This window comes from Ursus arctos, unplaced genomic scaffold (genome assembly GCF_023065955.2).
Source record: "Ursus arctos isolate Adak ecotype North America unplaced genomic scaffold, UrsArc2.0 scaffold_21, whole genome shotgun sequence".
Taxonomy (NCBI): domain Eukaryota; kingdom Metazoa; phylum Chordata; class Mammalia; order Carnivora; family Ursidae; genus Ursus; species Ursus arctos.
The window spans coordinates 15,229,210-15,246,665 of NW_026622886.1; the positions used below are offsets into that span (position 1 = coordinate 15,229,210).

General features: G+C 36.4%; 1 protein-coding gene and 1 pseudogene across 5 annotated transcripts in view; both read left to right on the plus strand.

Annotated features, from left to right (window-relative positions):
• Positions 1–17,456, plus strand: part of ANKS1B (ankyrin repeat and sterile alpha motif domain containing 1B) — a 1,053,061-nt gene that overhangs the window by 482,304 nt on the left and 553,301 nt on the right. The gene's annotated exons all lie outside the window — the stretch shown is intronic.
• On the plus strand, positions 1,972–10,756 carry LOC113255948 (regucalcin-like; annotated as a pseudogene).

Consider the following 17,456-nt stretch of genomic DNA (forward strand, 5'->3'; position numbering starts at 1 on the left):
AGGCAAATATGCTGCAAGAATCAACATATCTTCCAGAGCCAAAGGTGTAATTTTTGTATTATCTACCCATTTAGATCTAAAACAGGCCTGTTGTATGTCTGTGTTCTTTGTATTGGCACAGATGCGTGTGTTCTTTTTATTAACTCTGAAAAGCAAAAGTTGACTCTGTAAAGCTAATAATAGATTTCAGATTTCCTTCTGGAAAGCACATAGCACACGTGAAAGGAAGCATTATTAACTAAAGAAAACTTTCAGTTCCTAATGGTTAGCATTTTGACAAGCTGTTGTCTTAGATGAAGGATTTAGATTATATATTACATAATTTCAAAGTATTTTGTATTTCTTCTTGATTTGAGTATCCAGTAAATAGTACTCATCTTTATATCAATGTAAAGGAGACCTTCAGCTCTGTTTTAGTCTCCTAGCCCACTGATGTGCTGTAGGCCATTAATTTGCAACTGGGTTTTGTTTCTTCTATTAATTATAACCCTCTTGAACAAGGTAACATTACAATAAATAATATGTCAAATTCTCTAGGCTAAGTAGTTTTATATTTACTAGCAATATATTTGTTCTCTGAAGTTGCCATATAGAAAATTAAAAATAGAATATCAAATTCAAAATAATCCTGGACCATTTCCCCATACCTCATATTTGATATATTCCCTTTTGGGCAATTATTAGCTGTTTTTAAAAAAATCTTAAATATATTTATCTAAAACCGGTTCTTTATGATTTGTTAAGAACCCATGTCATATGTTCATTATACTATCTTAGCAACATCAAGCATATAAGCAATTATGGTTGAGGCCTTAATTATTGACTGTTTATATATAAAATGTAAAACTACATATAAACACTAAACAAAAATTAGTTATATTGTCAAATTTATGAAAAGTTGAAATGAAAGTTCATTTACTCATTTACTCATTTAACAAATACTCATTTAGCACTTACAATGTACTAATGCCCAGTCAAGATACTGGGTATTCAACAATGGAAAGACATGGTCTCTTCTCTGAAAACCTTTATGGTATGCAAGTAACTAAGTATAAGGTTATTATATTAATATAATATGAACTTAGAGATAGGAGCATGTAAATCTGCCTAAGAGCATTAGAGATGGTTTCACAGAACACTTGTCTTATGACTTGAAGAATTTATCAAATGGATTTTGAAGGAAAATGGTGAAGAAGGAAAAGAATAGAGAAAGAGGTAGAGAAAGTAGAATCTTTAGAACCAGAGAAATTTGGACCTAGATCCTTGTTTTGCCACTTACTATGATCTTTAGATAATGATAACGTTTCAGAGATTCATATTATTTCTTTTGAGATAATGTAGATGGCCATACTTAGCATAGGACTTTGCACATGGTAGGGACTCAATAAATATCGTCCCTTTGCACCTACTATGAGCTTCTTGTAGCTAGATAGTATCAACATTTTAAAGATGAGGAAAGAAGGTTCACAATGGTTAAGGGAACTTACTTAAGGTCACACAATTAAGTAAGTTAGTGGCAGAGCCAGGATTAGAACCTGTATCTTCTGACAAAACTTTTCCCATTATGCTGCAAGAAGGATTCCAGGTTATTCCCATGCATTTAACTATTTATTCAGCCAATCAATATTTCTTAAGCGTCTATTAAGTGTCAGACATGTTACTATACACAGATGATACAGTGGGGAACAAACAGACCAAGTCTGCCCTCACTGAGCTGAGAGTCCATCAGGGAAGGCAGACTTTATACCAGCTATTTCAATAAATCCTAATGAATATGATGTTGAGCACGTTTAGCTGCTCAGGGAAATTGTGTGGCAAGAAGACTTATTCTAATTGGGGTGGTTTGGGAAGTCCTATAAAGGGGAGTAATTTTTTTGTCAGGACCTAAAAATGAGCATGAGTTATCTGGACAGACAGAGAGATTTTTTCCAAATAGTGGAAGGTTTGGCAAAGATTAAATGAGAATATGGTATGTTCGAGGAGTTGAAACTGATAGCAGGATCAGAGAGCATGAATAAAAGAATGGCAAGAGGTGGCTCTGCAGAGATTGACAGAAATAAGGTTGTAGAGGACTATATAAGCCACCTTAAAAAGCCTGGATTTTATTCTAAGGGTAAAGGGTGTTGTAATTTCTGCACTGCATAAAAAGCCTGACCAGAGGAGAAAATTGGGCCTAAAATCTGACACTGCTTATCCAGAGAGGAAATGGTTACCTTTTTTTTTTTCTTTTTTAAATTTATCACAAAAGCCATACCGGTTTGCTATGGCCAGAGTGGGAAACCAGCCCAGGTTTTAAACAGCAGAATATATATGGTTTGCCTTTTTCCTTGCTCATTCTAGCTGTGCTGAGGCTTCTCTTAGAGGGGTCAAGATAGGATAAGTGGGACTTGGCATAGGTTAGTCAGTGGCAGCTTAGATCAGAGCTGTAGCTCTGGGGAGGAAGAGAAGTGAGAAATGTTTAAGACATAGAATTTACAGGACTTATGATTGACTATGGAAGCTAGAGGGCAAGGAGACAGGAGGAGAAAGGGATGTTCCTCATTCTCCTGGCTTGAGTGGAAAACCATAGGAACCTCGGGTACAAAATCTAAGACTTCAGTGTTGAGAAGAAGCTATTGGAGTTGTTCCATGGTGGGAAGATGCCCAAATCAGCTGAAATAGAAGACACAATAAAAGCATTTAAAAGTCCTTTGGGGCCAGCAGACATGACATTACACTTAAAGTAATGGTTCTTTTTCTTTCTTTGCTGGAAAAGCTGCATCCCTTTGATACTTCCATTTACTTCCTAGACCACTGTATATTTCCATTTGGCTAAATTTGTTCTACAGGGACATTAGTTGTTACCTGACTTTAGTTTTAATTTAAAAGGGGAAAAAACTGTAATTATCAAGAAGATTGGGCATGTGGGCACCTGATTCATTTCCCTGGGTGGCATCATGACTCACCCTCATTAAAGTAGTTTTGCTGTGCGATGCCTGATGCCTTATTGGTTTTGAATTTTCTCTGCCGTGTATGAACAATAAGGTAAGTTTCTCTCATGGGTCATTCAGTGCTCTTCATCTCTACTATGAGTCAGATGTTTTGCATTTCAAAACATTATCCTGTCTACAATTTCCCTCTTAATAAATTATGCAGAAAACTTCTACCAACAACAGATTCTCATTTACTGACTTTTTAGATTTGTATCTATAAAACATGTTCTAGTTGTTATGCTATAACTTAGTGAGCAATTTTATGGTCGACAATAAGGTACCATCCTATTTGTTTTATCACCATTGTCTAAATATTAAGGTGTCTCATTAGATAAAAACACAAGAATCTGTAAGTAAACTCAAATACTGATGATTAATTAAATCACGTGAAAAGCCTTGCCTTCATCCCGTGTCTTCATCTACTTACAGGAGATTTCCTTCCTTTCACATTCGATCCCTCAGAAAGAGTTGTCTACACTTCCTGGACTCACTTTCTCATCTCTCAGTGACTCCTCAAAAACTATTCCACTTTTGCACTGCAATCTGTTAGGTCCCCCAGGATTGTCTCTTCCTAAATATAATGGACAAAGCCTTTGTCTTACCTGACCAATTTGCTGCACTTAGTTTGTGAAACCATCTCTGCATGTGGCTCTGTGACACTACACTCTCCTGGTCTTCCTTCTACTGCTCTAGTCTCCATCTTGGTCTCTCTTGTGAGTACCCCTATCTCCACCCACTCATACAATACCATGGGTTCTAGACTAGTCTTTCCTACCTTACTCTACAGACTGCCCCTGGAGGATCTCAGCCACTTATATGGTTTTACTGCTCAATCGTATGCTGATGTTCCTCACAGTTTTATCTCCAGCCCAAACTTGAGTTCCAAACCTCCAAATTCATCCTTCTTCTTGACTCCTGCACTTAGATGTTCCACAGACACGTCAACCTGTCTGTGTTAGTTTCCCAGGACTGCTGCAAAACAGCATCACAGACTGGGTGGCTTGAAACAATAGAATTTTATTTTCTCATGACTCTGAATGCTAGAGGTTTGAAATCAAGTTGTCAGCAGGTCATGCTACCTCTGAAGGTTCGAAGGAAGATCCCTCCTTTCCTCTGCAGCTTCCAGGTGTTGCTTGGCTTGTGGCAGCATGACTCCAGTCTCTGTCCTCATCTCCTCCTGGCCTTTCCTGTGTTTCTATTATGCCTTTTCCTCTTCCTGTGGACACACCAGTCATTGGATTGGGGGCCCACCCTAAGTGCCTTTATCTATTTGTTTTGTTTGCGTTGTATCATAAGCTTCATGATTACAGAGATTATGCCTTTCCACTGTAATCTCTGGTACCTAGTACAGTGTCAGTAAATGAATTGTCGCCTGATAAATATTTATTAAAGAATAGGGTGAAGGAAAGAGGTAAAGCAATTAATCAACAAGAATTAATCCAAAAAAAATTATAAGCAAGCCAAAGTAGATTTAGGTGTGAGTTTTTAAAATGTGGCCAAATGTAATTTTTTCTAGTCAATGTACTAACAAAATACATTAATTAGTCAAACCTTATTTTAAATTCATTCAAAACTTGCTTCTGTATTCTAGCAAAAATCCTGTGGTTCCCACAGATGCTGGAAAATACAGTTATATTTCCCACTGCCTATTTTTATAACTGAATCCTTTCACCCTTCTTTATTAATGAAAAACTATCACAGGATGTGATATTGTTTCCTAAATATTTCTTGAACAAATCTCCAAAAAGAGCAAGGTTAAACAATCACTAGCAGTCTAATTACCAAAAAAGGAAAATTGAAAAAAACTATTTATATCCTAACAAAATATCTCCAGACATCAGCCCAAAAGAATGAAAAAAACACCATTTGTAATTTATCTCTGTTTACTTTTTAAACATTTAGGCCTCCCTACATATATAACTGGTATAATCCCTGACTGAATATTTACGCAACCAAGAAGTTAAAAGGGGTCAGACATGCAGGGTTATATCTACTTTGCCTACATTAATACATTTTCTCCCACAGGAGAATCTGTGGTAGACCCCTGTGCTTGTAATTATTGAAAATGTCCTAGGTTCAACTAAATCAGACTAGGTCGTATAGGTATTGATGAGAAGAAAAGTGGGAAGTGTCTCACGCTCCCACAGCATTCATTATTTAGGCACATAAAGATTACTCTAGGGAGTTAATTGTATTCTTTACAAGAAGGCAAGTGCTCAAAAGAAATTTTGTCTTGGTATTTTTCTCTACTTTGCTTTAGTGCTACTTGATGTTACTAAATTCACACAACTTTCAGAGCACATAATTATAATATTCACTAATTAAACAGAACAAATCAACCAAATTAGATTTAGTCAGGAAAATGTCTTGGCATAACCCAGTGGGTCTGCTTTGATTTATTGTCACTAAATTATCCCAAGTAGACACTAGCATTCACTGCTTAGTATTTATTCTTCTTCTTCTATTTTTACTTCATTTTGACAAATTCAAGGCAGAGGATTCTAGCTTTACTATATCGTGCGGCAGCCTATAGGTATACTTATGTAACCACTTCTAAGGCCTTATGTAGCAATTTTCTTCACTCGACAACATTCATTTTTGAATTCTGAGTAATTTTAGAATAGTTAAAATGGTTTCCTTCATTTTAGCAAAAAAAGTTGTCATTTTCAATTAGATTTTTATACGTAAAATAATCACTATTATCACTAAGAAATGTTCTACATATTTTGAATATATTAACCCATTTAATACTTACAACAGTAGTATCTTGGTAGGTACTATTGTCACCTGTGATTTACAGGTGGGGAACTGAAGCACAGAGCCTTTAACTGACTTACCTACATTTATATGGCTAGAAGAGAGTGGAGCAAGGATTTGCTTCCATACATTCTGACTCAGGGTTTGCACTCTTAACCACCAAGTTATCCTGCCTATCAATAATCTTTTTATATCATATTGTAATATACCTTAAAACATACATACTACTTTTGCTAATTATAATTGTTATTAATTCATATAAACTTGGTCTCTTATTTCAGCGTTGTTGAGAGTTTAAGTAGATCTAGAGAAACGGACCTTTTATTTCTGATTACTCTAATGCTGGCAGTATCTGAGTATATTTAGCAAGAAGCTGCTAGTTACAGAACTATGTTTTCCTTTATTCAGTCAGTATTTACAGAGCACTTCTTTTGCTTTAGTCACTGTTAGGCACTGGGATACAGACATAAAATCCCTTAGTTTAAAGGGAATTCAAAGTCCATGAAGTTTTGCTTAATGGAGAGATAAAATAGTATTTTTCAGCTTGTTGTTGACAAAGTGAAGGGAAGAAATGTCTGGTACTTTAAAGAAAGGGATAAGATAATATGGCAGCTCTCTGATGAAATGCCATTTCCTCTATCCGTCTCCCTACATTGCATATACCATCTTGATGACAGGATTCAAACCTGTTTTGACCTGAAATTTAGAGCTCCTGAGGGCAGACAGATAATTTTTTTTAATCTTATGTACAGACCCAAATAAGGCTGTGTAATGAAGGTCCAGAATCTTCAAGTGTGTTCTCTTATTAAAAAAAAAAAAAATGACGGGTACTTGGGTGGCTCAGTTGGTTGGCATCCAACTCTTGATTTTGGCTGAGGTCATGATCTCAGGTCATGAAATTGAGCCAAGCATCGGCCTCCCACTGGGCTTGGAGCCTGTTTGAGATTCTCACTCCCTCACTCCCTGCCCCTCTCTCTGCTCGCACTCTCTCTCTCTAAAATAAATAAATAAATCTTTTAAAAAAACTAAATTAAGCTTAAAATCGTTTTAATTTAGAAGAGGTATTTCAGTTACCATTGCTGTATAACACACCACCCCAAAACTAAATAGATTAAAACTGCAGGAATTATTATATTATAGTTTTAGGACAGGCTTCTCTGGTTGGTATTACTTCAGAGCTCTTATGCAGTTGTAATCAGATGGTAACTGGAGCTAAAACAGTGTGGGGCTGGAGAAGCTGGAAACTGGCCACATATCTCTCTCTTTTAGGTTGGTCCCTGGGCTTGTCCATAAGGTCTCCCCACGTAAGCTAGCTTGAGTTTCCTCAAGGCATATTGGTCTCAGGGCAGTTGGACTGGTGCTGCAGGGTTCCATCGCTAGTGTTCCAGGTGCAAGGTAGAGGTAGTATTGCCTTTCTGACTTAACCTCAGAAGTCATACAGCATTACTTCCATCATATTCTATTGGTTACAAGTGAGGCTCAAATCTACCCAGATTCTTTGGGAGGGGAATTAGACTCTACTTCATGATGGGAGAGTGACAAGATTCTAGGTGAACATGTGAGGTAGGGGATATAGCTATGGCTATCTCTATAAAATACAGTCTTCCAAAGTATACCCTCTAACCCAACAACAATTCACACTCCTCCCACATGCAAAAATGCTCAGCTCTTCCCAAGATCCCTCAAAAGTTACATCCCATTTAGCATTAGTCTCAGGCTGAGGTTTATCATCTAAATTAGGTCTAGATACAGTTGCGTCTCCTTAGGTAAGATATCTTAAAGCACTTGAGTATCATTCCTTTGGTCAGAAGTCCTGTGAACTAGTGACAGGTTATCTGCCACCCACTTCTATTATATAATGATCAGACAAGCATAGATTTACGACAGTAGACACTTCCATTTAAAAAAGATGGAATAGACATCAGTCCATAGAAATTCTGAATTCCAGCCAGGTACATGTTGCCTGATCTGTGAATAGGGCTCAGTTCTGTTCCCTGAGAGTTATTCTCCATGGATCGTGGCCCTGCCCTCTGCGTTCTTATCCCCTCTGAGTCATTCTTTCTTTTTATAATAAGTGACCCCACCGTGTGGGGCTCCCTGCTCAATGGGAAGCCTGCTTCTCCCTCTCCCTCTCCCTCTGCTTGTGTTACCTCTCTCACTGTGTCTCTCTCTGTCAAATAAAAAAATAAAATCTTAAAAAAAATAAATAATAAGTGACCTCTGTATAAAACTAAATAATCTTCTCAGCTTGATTCTTGCCTATATTAGTTCTAGGACCCAAAGTCTTCCTTACATTTTGTACAGTCCCTGTTCCTTATATTTTTAAAATGACAATGGGTATCTGAAAAGAAATACATTTTTACTTCCATGAGATTGTTGTCAATCTTTAGATACTCATAGAAACACAAAGGAAAAATGTCAATGGCAATCTATTGACCACTTAGTTTATTAGCTTACTAGTTAGAATAACTATGCAATACCAGCAGAGAAATATGTCCTTTTTTAAAAGTTGTATCATATTTTCAAGATTGGTCTTTAAGGAATTTCAGGACAATTATCATGATACATTAAGAGAAAGTGAGTTTTCTGTCAAATAAGTACTTGTAACTGACATACTGAGAGCAGACTTTTCTGATTGCTTTAAAAGCTCTCTGTAAAAAGAAATGAAACAAGTGTTTTAAAACTTACTCTTTTATGAAAATGTCATAATGCTTATACTCAAACCTTCTGTGGTTTTTAAAAATCAGTATTTAATCAACATGCTAATATTACTCTAAATAAAAAATTACTTATTGCAAATATTTTTTTAAATTGTGATTTGTCCTAATAAGCTTTATAATAGAGAAAGTGACTTGGTTTGCCCTGAATTTTCTTGGTTTCAAACTGAAATTTCCGTGTTCTGGGAATATCACCCCAGTCACAGGTCACTTAAATACATGTTGTCAGAAATACATAAAATACAAAACAAAACCAAAAATAAGACTATGAATATGACTCATAAAATTTCAAATTTAAGTTAAAGGGAAGCAGAATTGAATTAATTATATTGGTTATAAGAGTATAGCATTTGTACAAAATCTCTTTAAAAGTAAAAATCAGTGCTACTTAATATTTTGATATAATAATAATCAAAACTTATCTTAATAATAAAGATACTTCTGTAAAAATTCTTCATAGCCATATATACTTAGAAAATGATCTTTAGGGAATAACTGGTCATTTGTACAAAAATGTAAAATTTATGCAATTAGGTTATTTTATTGAACTCACCTGTTTTCACCAGGGTGAATAAAGTAATATAAAATCCTGAAAGGGGGAAATGTAAATAAATATGATAATGCATAAATAGATAGGCACAAATTACACATATTTTTACATTTATATTGATGTTAAAACAGTGTTCTCAAACCTTAATATGTATACAAGTCACTTGAGTATCTTATTAAAAAATATTCTGACTTATTTGGTCTGGCCTAGGCCTGAGACTGCATTTATAACAATCTTCTGGGTGATGCTGATACTGATGGTCCATAGTTCACATTTCAAGTGGCAAGATATTAGAGGCCAGGGATATTAATGATCTAATAATTTAATCTAGGAGAAATGGATAAATTTCTAGAAACATACAATCTTCCAAAATAAAATCAGAAAGAAATAGAAAATTACTAAAAATGAAATTGAATTGATAATAAAAAAAATTCCCAACAAACAAAAGTCTTGGACCAGATGGCTTCACAGGTGAATTCTACCAACATTTAAGAAAGAGTTAATACTGGAGCACCTGGGTGGCTCAGTTGGTTAAGCATCTGGCTTTTGATTTCACCTCAGGTCATGATCTCAGGGTTGTGAGATGGAGCCCTAGCAACAGTTTCTGTGCTGGTTGGGGAGCCTACTTAGGATTCTCTCTCTCCCCCTCCCTTTGCCCCACTTCCCCACCACTCACACTCTCTCTTTCTAGAAAGAAAGAAAGAAAGAAAGAAAGAAAGAAAGAAAGAAAAAAGAAGAAAGAAAGTTAATAGCAAGTGAGCTCTCTGAGTGTCTCTAGCACCAAGATCTTCCCCATGACAATGTCTTCATTAAGTTGAGTGTGTTTTCCCAGAGAACTGTCAGTGCCCTGAGTCTGTCATGTGGGAAGAGGAAGAGATGTCCAACTCTCTGCTCTTTGTAGATATTCCTGCAAAAAAGGTTTCCCAGTGGGAATTGCTCAGCAAGCAGTAAGTGGGAATTGTTCAGGGGTGGAGTAAGTGACCACGGATGCCCCCATCAACTCTGTGACACTTCACCTGGCAGGCTATGTCACCACCATTGGAACAAAGTTCTGTGCTTAAACTGAGAAGATCAGTCAACAGTTGTCCTGGCCACAGTAGATAAAGACAAGAAAAACAATCAGTTCAATAATGGGAAGGTGGATGCCATTGGGAGATACTTTGCTGACAGTATGGCTGAGGAAATGGCCCCACCAGTACTGAAGCGGCACCAGAGGTCCCTGTACTCTCTTTTCCTGACCACCACGTGGAAGAGGCTTTGACCAGGTAGACATCTACAATGGTTTGGATTGGCCCCTAGACCACAAAATCTTCTATTACATTGACAGCCTGTCCTATTCTGTGGATAGTTTTGATTATGACATGCAAACAGGAAAGATCTCCAACTGCAGAAGTGTTTACAAGCTGGAGAAAGGAGAATAAATTCCAGATGGAATGTGTATTGATGCTGAGAGGGAGCTCTGGGTGGCCTGTTACAATGGAGGAAGAGTGATTCTTTTAGATCCTAAGACAAGAAAAAGACTTCAGACTGTGAAGTTGCCTGTTGATAAAACAACTTCATGCTGCTTCAAAGGGAAGGACTAAACTGAAATGTATGTGACCTGTGCCCAGGGTTGAATGGACCTAAAGGGTATTCTGCAGCAGCCTGAAGCTGGTGGAATTTTCAAGATAACTGGCCCGCGGGTCAAAGTAATTCCTCCCTATTCCTATGCACAACGAGTGGCCTTCTTTCCTACTGGAGGAAATTTTGAAGACAGGTAGAAAATTCTAGAGCTGAAATTTCAGTCTAGCTACAAAAAAAAAAATTAAATTATATTATTAACAGGGTTAAATTTTTATTTACAGTTTTTGAAAGGTAGAGCATTTTAGTAAGGGGATGCAGGTAGTTTTGATAACACACTACAAGGGCTTCTGCAAAGGTATATAGAAATGTAAAGAATTGTTCAATCAGCCTCTTGATTCTTTGCAAATTGCTAGAAAGGGAGGAGAGGGGATCATATCTGCTCTGCATTCCATACTTATTATGCCCAAAGCTTCAAAAAACTGAATAAATAATGACCTAGTAGTGAAAAAAATAATAAAAAATTAAAGAATTAATACCTATTCTTCTCAAACTGTTCCAAAATAGAAGAAGAAGGAAAACTTCTAAGTGCATTCAATGAGGCCAGCATTACCCTGATACCAAAACCAGAGAAACACTACAAAAAGAAAACTACAGGCCAGTATCTCTGATGAACATTGATGCACAAATTCTCAACAAAATATTAGCAACCAAATTCAGCAATACCTTAATAAAATCATTCACCAAGATGAAGTGGAATTTATTCAAGGGATGCAAGGTGGTTCAATATTTGCAAATCAATCAGTGTGATACATTAAAAAGAGGAAGGATAAAAACCATATGATCACTCCAACAGATGCAGAGAAAGCATTTGACAAAATACAACATCCATTCGTGGTAAAACTTCCAACAAAGTGGGTTTAGGGAGAACATACCTCAACATAACAAAGCCCATATATAAAAAAACCACAACTAACATTATCCTCAATAGTGAAAAACTGAGAGCTTTCCCTCCAGGATCAGGAATAAGACAAGAGTATTCACTCTCAGTACTTCTATGCAACACAGTACTGGAAATCCCAGCTGCAGCAATCTGACAAGAAAAAGTAGTAACAAGTATCCAAATAGGTAAGGAAGAAGTAAAACTGAATATTAAAGGAGATCCTTTGAGCAGAGAGAGCACAAAAATAACAAAGACCAGAAAGGAACAGAGACAATCTATAGGAGCAGTGACTTTACAGGTAATACAATGGCACTAACTTCATATCTTTCAAAAATTACTCTGAAAGTAAATGTACTAAATGCTCCAATCAGAAGACAAGAGGGTATAAGAATGGATTAAAAAAAAAAAAATAAGACCCATCAATTTGCTGCTTACAAGAGACTTATTTTAGACCCAAAGACACCTCCAGATTGAAAGTGAGGGGGTGGAGAACTATTTATCGTGCCAATGGACGTCAAAAGAAAGCTGGAGTAGCCATTCTTATGTCAGAAAAACTAGATTTTAAACCAAAAACTGTAAGAAGAAATGAAGAAGGACACTGTATCATAATAAAAGGGTCTATCCAACAAGAAGATCTAACAATTATAAATATTTATGCCCCTAACTTGGGAGCAGATAATTACATAAACCAATTAATAGCAAAATTAAAGAAACTCATTGATAATAATACAAAATACTAGGGGACTTTAACACCCCATTCACAGCAGTGGACAGATCATCCAAGCAGAAGATCAACAAGAAACAAGGGCTTTGAATGACACACTGGACCAAATGGACTTCACAGATATATTCAGGGCATTTCATCCTAAACAGCAAAATGCACATGGAGCATTCTCCAGAATAGATGACATACGGGGTCACAAATCAGGTCTCAACTGGTACAAAAAGATTCAGATTATACCATGCATATTTTCAGACCACAATACTTTAAAACTTGAAGTCAACTACAAGAAAAAATTTGAAAGGATGACAAATACATGAAGGTTAAAGAGCATCCTACTAAAGAGTAAATGGGTCAACCAGGAAATTACAGAAGAATTTTTAAAAAGACATGGAAACAAATGAAAATGAAAACACGACTGTTCAGAACCTTTGGGATGCAGCAAAGATGGCCCTAAGAGGGAAGTATATAGCAACACAGGCCTTTCTCAAGAAACAAAAAAGTCTCAGAGCACCTGCGTGGTTCAGTTTGTTAAGTGTCTTCTGCTCAGGTCATGATCCCAGGGTCCTGGGATTGAGCCCCATAACGGGCTCCCTGCTCAACAGGGAGCCTGCTTCTCCCTCTCCCTCTGCCCTCTGAAAGAAAGAGTGGCTGTACTAGTTTGCGTTTCCACCAACAGTGTAAGAGGGCTCCCCTTTCTCCACATCCTCACCAACACTTGTTGTTTCCTGTCTTATTAATTTTTGCCATTCTAACTGGTGTAAGGTGGTATCTCATTGTGGTTTTGATTTGTATTTCCCTGATGGCTAGTGATGTTGAACATTTTTTCATGTGTCTGTTAGCCATTTGTATGGAGGAAAAAAAAAAGAAACAGGAAAGTCTCAAATATACAACCTCACATTACACCTAAAGGAGCTGGAAAAAGAACAGCAAATAAAGCCTAAATCCAGCAGGAGAAGAGAAATAATAAAGATTAGATCAGAAATCAATGAAATAGAAATAATTTTAAAAAACAGAATAGATCAACAAAACTAGGAGCTGGTTCCTCAAAAGAATAAATAAAATTGATAAATCCCTAGCCAGACTTACCAAAAAGAAAAAAGGACCCAAATAAATGAAATCATGAATGAAAGAAGAGAGATCACAACGAACACCAAAGAAATACAAACAATTATAAGATATACTAACAATTATATGCCAACAAATTAGGCAATCGGGAAGAAATGGATGAATTTCGAGAAACATAAACTACCAAAATTGAAAAAGGAAAAAATAGAAAACCTGGACAGACCCATAACCAGCAAAGAAATTAAAACAGTAATCAAAAATCTCCCAACAAACAAGAGTCCAGGGTTAGATGGCTTCCCAGGGGAATTCTACCAAAGGTTTAAAGAAGAATTAATATTTATTCTTCCGAAACTGTTTCAAAAATAGAAATGAAAGGAAAACTTCCAAACTCTTTCTATGAGGCCAGCATTACCTTGATCCCCAAACTAGACAAAGACCTCACCAAAAAGGAGAATTGCAGACCAATATCTCTGATGTACATGGATGCAAAACTTCTCAGCAAGGTAATAACTAGTAGGATCCAACAGTACATTAAAAAGATTCTTCATCATGACCAAGTAGGATTTACTCCTGGGCTGCAAGGGTGGTTCAACATCTGCAAATCAATCAGTGTGATACATCACATTAATAAAAAAAAAAAAGGACATGGGGTGCCTGGGTGGCGCAGTCATTAAGCATCTGCCTTCAGCTCAGGGCATGATCCCAGCATTCTGGGATCGAGCCCCACATCAGGCTTCTCTCTGCTAGAAGCCTGCTTCTTCCTCTCCCACTCCCCCTGCTTGTGTTCCCTCTCTCGCTGGCTGTCTCTCCGTGTCAAATAAATAAAATCTTTAAAAAATAAATAAATAAAAAGAAAGGACAAGAACCATATGATCCTCTCAATAGATGCAAGAAAAGCATTTGACAAAATGTGGCATCCTTTCTTGATAAAAACTCTCCTTAGTGTAGGGATAGAGGGAACAGACCTCAGTAACATAAAAGCCATGTATGAAAAGCCCACAGTGAATATCATTTTCAATGGGGATAAACCGAGGGCTTTTCTCCCGAGGTCAGGAACATGAGAGGGATGTCCACTCTCACCACTGTTCAACATAGTACTAGAAGTCCTAGCCCCAGTAATCAGACAACAAAAAGAAATAAAAGGCATCCAAATCAGCAAAGAAGTCAAATTTTCACTCTTCGCAGATGCCATGATATTCTATGTAGAAAACCCAAAAAACACCACCCCAAAATTGCTAGCACTCATACAGGAATTCAGCAAAGTGGCAGGATATAAAATCAATGCACAGAAATCAGTTGCATTTCTGTACACTAACAATGAGACAGAAGAAAGAGAAATCAAAGAATCGATCCCATTTACAATTGCACCAAAAACCATAAGATAATTAGGAATAAACCTAGCCAAAGAAGTAAAGGATCTGTACTCTGAAAACTATAGAACACTTATGAAAGATTGTGGAAGACACAAAAAATGGAAAAACATTCCATGCTCATGGATTGGAAGGACAAATATTGTTAAAATGTCTATGCAACCCAAAGCAATCTACACATTCAATGCAATCCCTATCAAAATACCATCGACATTTTTCACAAAGCTGGAACAAACAATCCTAAAATTTGTATGAAAAAGACCCCAGATATCCAAAGGAATGTTAAAAAAAGAAAACCAAAGCTGGAGGCATCACTTTAAGCTCTATTACAAAGCTGTAATAATCAAGACAGTATGGTACTGGCACAAAAACAGACACATAGATCAATGGAACAGAATAGAGAACCCAGAAATGGACCCTTAACTTTATGGTCAACTAATCTTCGACAAAGCAGGAAAGAATATCCAATGGAGAAAAGATAGTCTCTTCAACAAATGGTGTTGGGAAAATTGGACAGCCACATGCAGAATGAACCTGGACTATTTTCTTACACCATACACAAAAATAAACTCAAAATTGATGAAAGACCTAAATGTGAGACAGGAACCCATCAAAGTCCTAGAGGACACCACAGGCAGCAACCTCTTTGACCTAGGCCACGGTGACTTCTTGCTAGATACATCTCCAAAGGCCAGGGAAACAAAAGCAAAAATGAACTATTGGGACTTCATCAAGATAAAAAGCTTTTGCACAGCAAAGGAAATAGTCAGCAAAACTAAAAGGCAACCTATGAATGGGAGAAGGTATTTGCAAATGTCTTATCAGATAAAGGGCTAATAATCAAAGTCTATAAAAAACTTACTGAACCAACACCCAAAAAACAAATAATCCAATTAAGAAATGAGCAGAAGACATGAACAGACATTTCTCCAAAGAAGACATATAAATGGTCAACAGACACATGAAAAAATCATTCGGCATCAGGGAAATACAAATCAAAACCACAAGATACTGCCTGACACCAGTCAGAAAGGCTAAAATTAACAACTCAGGAAACAACAGATGTTGGGGAGGATGCAGAGAAAGGGGAACCCTCTTTTGCAGTTGGTAGGAATGCAAACTGGTGGACCCACTCTGGAAAATAATATGGAGGTTCCTCATAAAGTTAAAAATAGAGCTACCCTATGACCCAGCAATTGCACTACTAGGTATTTATCCAAAGGATACAAACATAGTGATTCAAAGGGGCACATGCACCATAATGTTTATAGCAGCAATGTCCACAATAACCAAAATATGGAAAGATCCCAGATGTCCATCCACAGATGAATGGGAAAAGATGATGTGGCAATATATACATACATACATATATGTTATATATGTATATATACACATATATATCACATATATATATGATGGACTATTACTCAACCATCAAAAAGAATGAAATGTTGCCATTTGCAATGATGTTGATGAAACTAGAGTGTATTATGCTAAGTGAAATAAGTCAGTCAAAGAAAAATACCATATGATTTCACTCATGTGTGGAATTTAAGAAAAAAGCAGATGAACATAGGGGAAGGGAAGAAAAATAAAATAGGAGGAAAGCAGAGACGAAGGCAAACCATAAGAGAGTTTTAACTATGGGAAACAAACTGAGGATCGCTGGAGGGGAGGTGGATAGGGGGATGGGGTAATTGTTTGATGGGCATTAATGAGGGCACTTGAAGTAATGAGCACTGGGTTTTGTATGCAACTGATGAATCACTAAATTCTGCCTCTGAAACTAGTAAGAGAGTTATGTTAATTAAATTAAATTTTAATTTTAAAAAATGTCAAAAAATAAAATTTAAAAAAGAAGTAAAACTGTCAATATTTTCAGATGACATGATACTATATATGGAAAAGCCTAAAGATTCCACCAAGAAACTACTAGAAGTGATAATTGAATTAAGTAAATTTGCAGTATATTAAATTAATATACAGAAATCTGTTATGTTTCTATGCACTAATAACAAAGTTGCAGAAATAGAAATTAAGAAAGCAATCTCATTTACAATTATGCCAAAAAGAATAAAATACCTAGGAATAAACTAAGTCAGTGAAATGAAAAACCAGTACTCTGAAAACTGAAAGACATTGAAGAAAGAAATTGAAGATGACACAAAGGGAAAGGTAGTCCATGCTCACAGATGGAAGAATTAATATCATTAAAATGTCCATACAACCCAGAGCAATCTATGGATTCAGTTCAATCCCTATCAAAATACCAACGACATTTTTCACAGAACTAGAACAAATAATCCTAAATATGTAGGGAACACACAGGACCTTGATTAGCCAAAGTAATCTTGAGAAAGAAGAACAAAGCTGGAGGCATCATAATCTCAGATTTCAAGATATACTACAAAAAAATTTATATAACTCAACATCAAAATAATCTGATTAAAATGGTCAGAGAACTTGAATAGACATTTTCCAAAGAAGACATATAGATGGCAAACACATGAAAAGGTGCTCCACATCACTAATCATCAGTGAAATGCAAATCAAACTCACAATGAAATGTCACTTCACACCGGTCAGAATGGGTAGTGTCAAAAAGATAAGAAAAAACAAGTGTTGGCAAGGATGTAGAGAAAAGAGAATTCTCATGCACTGTTGGTGGGAATGTAAATTGGTGCAGCCACTGTGGAAAACATTATGGAATCTCCTCAAAAAGTTAAAAATAGAAATTATGATCCAGTAATTCCACTGTTGGATATTTACCTAAAGAAAGCAAAGCATTAATGTAAAAA